The sequence below is a fragment of the Euprymna scolopes genome, chromosome 42 (genome assembly GCF_053919585.1).
Source record: "Euprymna scolopes isolate OS-2025 chromosome 42, ASM5391958v1, whole genome shotgun sequence".
Lineage (NCBI taxonomy): Eukaryota > Metazoa > Mollusca > Cephalopoda > Sepiida > Sepiolidae > Euprymna > Euprymna scolopes.
In genome coordinates, this window is record NC_136523.1 from 5,522,501 (window position 1) to 5,529,743 (window position 7,243).

Consider the following 7,243-nt stretch of genomic DNA (forward strand, 5'->3'; position numbering starts at 1 on the left):
ATAGGTGTGGGACATTTTTGAACGTTCAGTGTGAATGAAGACCTTGCGATATTATTGCAACCCTTTTATTAAAACTGTAAACGTATTTATCAAAGTAATCTGGTTTATGTAGTGTCCGAATATATCTAGTTATTACGGTTTATCTCTAATATCCTTATAGGAGTCTGCAGCATATTTCCAGTATATGGACCCAGAGCACGAACGGAAACCCCACGATATCATTATACCGTTTTTAAACAGAACAGATACTACCCTTTGATCCTAGTCAAAAGACCAAGAAGGTATATTTTAGTTTTACGCATGGCCCAAAATCGACATCATTTTTTTTCTCTTTTACGTTGTATCTTCGGTGATCAGGAGATCCTATTTATTAAAAAGGGGATAGAAGGTGATATCATATTGTGAAAATTACATTAGCGTCTCTTTATACTAATTTAATGTTTGTAGTATGCTATCACTTTCTATCGTCAATTTTTAATAAATAGGCTCTGTCGATCGATAATTTATAATCTGGCAACCGCGACACACATTAAAGGTACTGCGGTGGTATTATTATTATTATTATTATTATTATTATTATTATTATTATTATTATTATTATCTATATATTAATACGATAGCGTGTGTGTTCTTTTGTTTGTTACGCTTTCCGGCAAATTTGATTAGTTGAGATTTACTTCTGGAATAGACATTTAATTTCGGAATACACATTTACGAACGTTCGAGGTTGCATCTGAATAGCGTGTTCTCACCGCTATATTTTTTTAATCCTATAAATATTGGGGTTTTATCTTTCAAAAGTTGTTAAGAAATAATTGGTTTTGTAGTTATTCCATAGTAACAAAACGATAACAAATTTCTCAGCCGGTGTCCACAAAAATTTAGTAGTTATTTGTTTTTGTTTTTCATTGTTTATTTTTTTTTACATTTGTTGATTAAGAGAGAGAGAGAGAGAGAGAGAGAGAGAGAAAGAGAGAGAGAGAAAGGGAGAGAGGGAGAGAGAGGGAGACACTGATGATATTATTGTTACTACTACATTTACATGCAAACAAAAGCCAAGATGCATATCTGTTTTCGGTAAATATGAAGAATTACTCCACCCTCGAAAATTCCTTTAAAATTACCACTCTTACCGTTTTCGGGGTCGATGAAAACGAAAATAACGTTTAAAATTACGGCAAACGAGTAGTTTCCAAGATATGAAGAAATGTTAGTTTTTAAAAAGTAGGGGATCACTTTTCTTTATTAACCTTATATAAAATGAGAACCCGCTTTGTGTCCACGATTTTTTCGGGGGGGGGCGGGTTTTTTTCCACCCTCGGAAAATCATTTAAAATTACAACCAACTTTAAAATTCCAAGAAACAAGTAAATAAATACGATTTAAAAAATAGCGCGAATCGCTCTCTGCACTAGCACCAACAGTTCTCTTGTTCTCTTGTCTTCATCGGTGTAGTGAAAGTATATATATATATATATATATATATATATATATTAAATGACAGTACCATGTTTCTAAATTAATTATTTTTATTACAACCTTGTCTTAACTAAAATAGTTTCATGGAAAACTGTTTTTGATACAAAAAATATTCTAATCTATATATTAATATGATAGCGCGTGTGTTATTTTCTGTGTCACATTTTTTCTTCCGAGTGTCTGTCGTTTAATTGTTATGTCTTTCCATTTCTTGTGATAAATAATTTTACCAAGAATTCTTCATCAGTTTTGGTTTCGGTTTCGTTTATAGCTTAAAGAACTCAAGTTATATATAAATATTTTTTTTCATAAGTTTTGGTTTCGATTTCGATTCAACCTGATGCACACAAGCCATATGTATATGTTTTTATTTTTGAAATAACAAGTTTATAATATATAAGAATCGATAAGAAATTAACTCTTATAGTAATGTATACAAAATCTGTATAAATTAAAATATCATATTTAAGCATATTTTACAACCAGGCTATGCCGGGCGTCCCTGCTAGCTTAGATATATACTTTTGCAGTTTTAACAAAAGAACTACAATAATATCAGGGTGTCTCCGTTTACGCTGAATATCCACAAAAATGCCAACATCAATATATTACATATACACTGTGGAATTTTCACACGTCCGCTAGTTATTATTATTATTATTATTATTATTATTATTATTAGTTCAGTCCGGCTTTGCTTGGGCCCTATGTACTGTTCATAACTTTATGTGCATATATATATATATATATATATATATATATATATATATATATATATATATATATATATATATATATATATGATTTGTTCACCTAACAGATTGGACGCCGAACTCGATAAGATCAGGGAAATAATCATCAATAATGGCTATCCTGTTGACCTTATTGATGACTGTATTTTCAAAAAGGTTACGGATTTTAAATCCCCTAAAATTTTGGACCTTTGAAATGCCTGGTTTATTTAAAATTACCGTGGATTGGGGAAAAGAGTAACAGACTTTCTAAACAAATTCGCAGAAGTATTTATGACTGCTTTTATTCTGTGTCCTTGCGTTTGGTATATACTACGAGACCTCCAGTTCTTTCTTGTCGCAAGGATAGTTTGCCTTACATCCAAAATAGCAATATTGTATATCAATTCAAATGCCAGTGCGATGCTGGTTATGTTGGGCGAACATCATTGCATCTTTTGACTCGTATAAACCAGCATGTTCCATCGAAGATCAGACAAGGGAGGATGGGGTCTGGTAGTCTCCCTCCTTTTGCAGCCTTGGACTCTGCTATTGGCCAGCATTTGGTTGACAACCCGTGCTGTGCCGATAGATATAAATTGTATGGTTCGAGGTGCTACATAGAGCGAACTCCAGAAACAATTTAAAGATTTTGGAGTCTGTTTCTATTGCGGTGCGGAAACCTTCTTTGTGACGGCAGAAAGAAACATCTAACGCATTGTTCTCTTTGGGAACTTTGAATCTTTTCTCCCCCGTTGTGCCATTATTTTAATCGTTTTTTAAACGTTAATAAACTTTATTTTAGTGTCCCCGTAATTTTTGGCACATTCAATAGTTCCCCATTACAACTCTTTACTTTCGACATAGTATTATTATTTTTACGCTATCGATTTTCTCCTAATGAGATGATAGCTGAAAGAGCTCTCGAGAGACTTCCGTCCATTATATTTAAAACTTTATTAAAATTCTGTACCTCTAAACACACACACACACACACACACACACACACACACACACACACACATATATATATATATATATATATATATATTAAAAAGGTTGAGTCATGTCCAGGTAACCTAAATATAAAATTTCAAGTATTTAGACCCAAAATTGGCAGGGGAGTTTGATAGAGTTTGCAAAGGTCAACTCTTTCAACTTCGACATCTTGACAGCTAAATCCTCGCCAAAAAAACTGATTAAAAAGCTTGCTGCATGGTTGAATACCCTTTGTATAAAATTTTAAATGTTTACGCATAAATTTAGCTGAATAGTTTGCTAGAGACCACAAAGGTAAAATCTTTTTAACTTTGACCCCTTTGCAGCAAAAACCGATTAAAAAACTTGCCCTATGTCTGAATACACGTTATGTAAAATGTTACATGTTTAGACTAAAAATTAGCTGAGAGGTCAAATTTTTTTAACCTTTGACCTCAATTTTGATCCTTAACATTTATTGTTTTGGGCTCAAATCAAATTAAAAAGGTTGATCCATGTCCTAGTTAACTACATCTAAAATTTCAAGTGTTTTGGCGGAAGAGTTTGGTAGAGTTTTCAAAGGTGAAATCGTTGAACTTTGTCCTCTTGACAGCCAAATTTCTGGGCGAAAACCACTTAAAAAGATTTTCCTAAATCTCAATGCCCCTTACATCAAATCTCGAGTCTGTAGACTGAAAATTGACAGAGTAGTTCGGTAGATAAATGTACACAAGGACAGACAATTTCACTTTTATAGATATATAGATTAGGTTGGTGCAAAAATAATGTCATTTTTTGACGTTCAACTTCAAAAGATCATAACTCCTTTCATAATAAACGTTATTAATCGAAATAAGAACCATTAGAATCGACATATTTTTGCCAACGAGACAAAGTTTATTTATCCCATTAGCATAGAAATCCGGTGATATCGGTGGTTTCGGTTTCGGTTTCAGCCGGGCGTTCATATAATGAAAATGTATCACCTATCAGAGCATTGGAGGTAAACCGTAATAACCAGATATATTCGGACACTACATTAATCAAATTACTTAGATAAATACTTTTACAGTTTTAACAAAAGGGCTACAATAATATCACGGGGTCTTCATACACGCTGACCATCTACAGAATGACCAGCGGCAATATATGAAAGATTCCACTGTTGAATTTCTTTTAATTATTATAAGTAATATTTTTATGGTGTAAGTGAGTTAACATTGTACAACAGAATCTGGAAAAAAAAGACACTTAAAAAATTGCACAAAAACCAGTGTGTAAAGAGCTGTAGTCATTTAAAGCCAATTTCGCATCATCTCAGCTTGTGAAGCATTTTTCGAGCAGGAAGTTGTCAATATGCTTAAAAAAGTGATAATCGGTGGGCGAGAGGTCCAGTGAATATGGCGGATGAGGTAGAGTGTCGTAGCTCAGTACGTTCAGCTTCTGAAAGTTTAGTTTAGCAACATGCGTGTGAGTGTTGTCATGGAAAAGAATTAGCCCCATTCATATTGACCTATCTCGGATACATACATTGGAGCTTCTAGTGCATTTCGTCAATTTGTCGGCAGTACTTCTTCGCCATAATCTTTTCGCGCGGATGCAAGAAGCTGTGATGGATGAGACCAGCCGCAGACAACCAAACAGTCACCATAACCTTTTTGGTGCAATTTCGGCTGCGGGAAATTTTGTGGAGCTTCTCCGGCACCCAACACCGGTGCCGAACGTCGCCGGTTGTCGTCGAGGATCCACTTCGAGTTATATTTCACAATCCGCTCGAGAAATGGTGTTTTTGTTGTGCAGAAGGAGCATAGAAGACAACTCCAAACGACGATGTTTTTGATTATCGTTCAATTCTTGAGGTACCAATTCATCCAACTTCCCTATTTGCTTCAACAACAATTTCTTGTGTGGTTTTGCGAGGATCGGCGTCAATTAAGGCTTTCAAATGTTCGTTAGCAACCGCAGTTAGAGGGCCGCGACTGTCTTCATTTTCAAGGATCTCATCACCATTGCGAAATTTCTTGAACCACCGTTGTGTCACACGTTCGTTAGTTGTTCCTGGACCAAACGCATCATTGATATCACTATTTCGACAGCATTTCGGCCTAGTTTGAACTGGTGCAAGAAAATTGTGCAGATTTGAATTTTGTCCACGCTATCGAAAAGCTTGCAAAAAAAAAAAAAATGAATGATGTTTCCTAGCACCTCTACTCTTCTGATGAAAAGCATTAGGCTTCGAAATACCTTGGTATAAAGAGTCCCCTTTATCCCCTAAATAAATGTATGTATATCGTTATTAAGTAAATGACTAATTCTATATTTTTCATTTGGCTAGAATGCAAGAGTAGTATCTGTTTTGTCTAAAAATGATACAATGATATCGGTGGTTTCGGTTTTACTCTGATAGGTGATATATTTTCATTATATGAACATATAATGAAAATATATCACCTATTAGAGTATTGGAGGTAAACCGTAATAACCAGATATATTCGGACACTATATTAATCAAATTACTTAGACAAATACTTTTACAGTTTTAACAAAAGGGCTACAATAATATCACGGGGTCTTCATACACGCTGACCATCTACAGAATGACCAGCGGCAATATATGAAAGATTCCGCTGTTGAATTTCTTTTAATTATTATACGTAATATTTTTATGGTGTAAGTGAGTTAACATTGTACAACAGAATCTGGAAAAAAAAGACACTTAAAAAATTGCACAAAAATCAGTGTGTAAAGAGCTGTAGTCATTTAAAGCCAATTTCGCATCATCTCAGCTTGTGAAGCATTTTTCGAGCAGGAAGTCAATATGCTTGGAAAAGTGATAATCGGTGGGCGAGAGGTCCAGTGAATATGGCGGATGAGACAGAGTGTCGTAGCTCAGTACGTTCAGCTTCTGAAGGTTTAGTTTAGCAACATGCGTGTGAGTGTTGTCATGGAAAAGTATTAGCCCCATTCATATTGACCTATCTCGGGTACATACATTGGAGCTTCTAGTGCATTTCGTCAATTTGTCAGCAGTACTTCTTCGCCATAATCTTTTCGTCCGGATGCAAGAAGCTGTGATGGATGGATCAGTGTGTACAGAGCTGTAGTACTCTCCACCCTTCTGTAGGTCTCTGGGTCCTGGACAATTTACCGCCACAAATTACAACTCCTCGAACCTTTTCATCAGAGCTGTCTCCGCACCATTCTCAACGTCCACTGGAGTGACTATGTCACTAATGTTGAGGTCATCGAGCGGGCGGAAATCATCAGCATCGAGGCCATGCTGCTGAAGTCACAGCTACGCTGTATCGGGCACGTCTCCAGAATGGAGGATCATCGCCTGCCCAAACTCTCTACTGGCCGTCGTGACAGAGGGGCACCAATGAAAAGATATAAAGACTCTCTGAAGACGTCCCTTGATGACTGCCACATTGACCATCTCTAGTGGTCTGCTCTCGCTCCTGACCGTGCTACCTGGCCTGTAGCCTACTTTGAGATCTCCCGCACAGAGAATCTGCAGGAGAAGCGCTGAAAGAGGAAGATTCGGGAAGCTTCAGCAGCCACACCCGACGCGATTTTGGACTGCAGCCGCTGTGACTAAACCTGCTTGTCCGGCATCGAGCTCGTCAGCCCCAAGCATGCCTGCAGTCGACGTGGACAACCTCCTTCATTGAATCTTCGTTTGCGAAGTACATCCAAGAAAAAGAGTTAACATGGATCTAGATTTAAATTTTATGCTTTTCAGATGAGTTTATTTACTTTGTGCGTGCGTGTGTGTGCGCGTGCGTGTGTTTGCATGCGTGGACACTACCGTCGATTTTAACGTATGAGATTTACAGAACACTAGGTTGTACCTAAATCTACACTGTTCATTTGTTTATAATGGCTAAAGATTTGTGTAGAACAAATCTCACTTTTTAGAATTACTGTTACATTCAGTCGGCGCAATTGATTGCCCGAGACAAAGCGGGCTGTGAATCCCAAGTTTTATATCAGAACACTTTAATCCTAGATGCATGTTTTAATGTAAGCCATTGGTGTATATTTTCAAGTAGTTT

At 36.3% G+C, this 7,243-nt stretch overlaps 1 pseudogene; it reads right to left on the reverse strand.

Annotated features, from left to right (window-relative positions):
• Positions 1 to 157: 157 nt before the first annotated feature.
• On the reverse strand, positions 158 to 285 carry LOC145267338 (U2 spliceosomal RNA; annotated as a pseudogene).
• Positions 286 to 7,243: the final 6,958 nt, after the last annotated feature.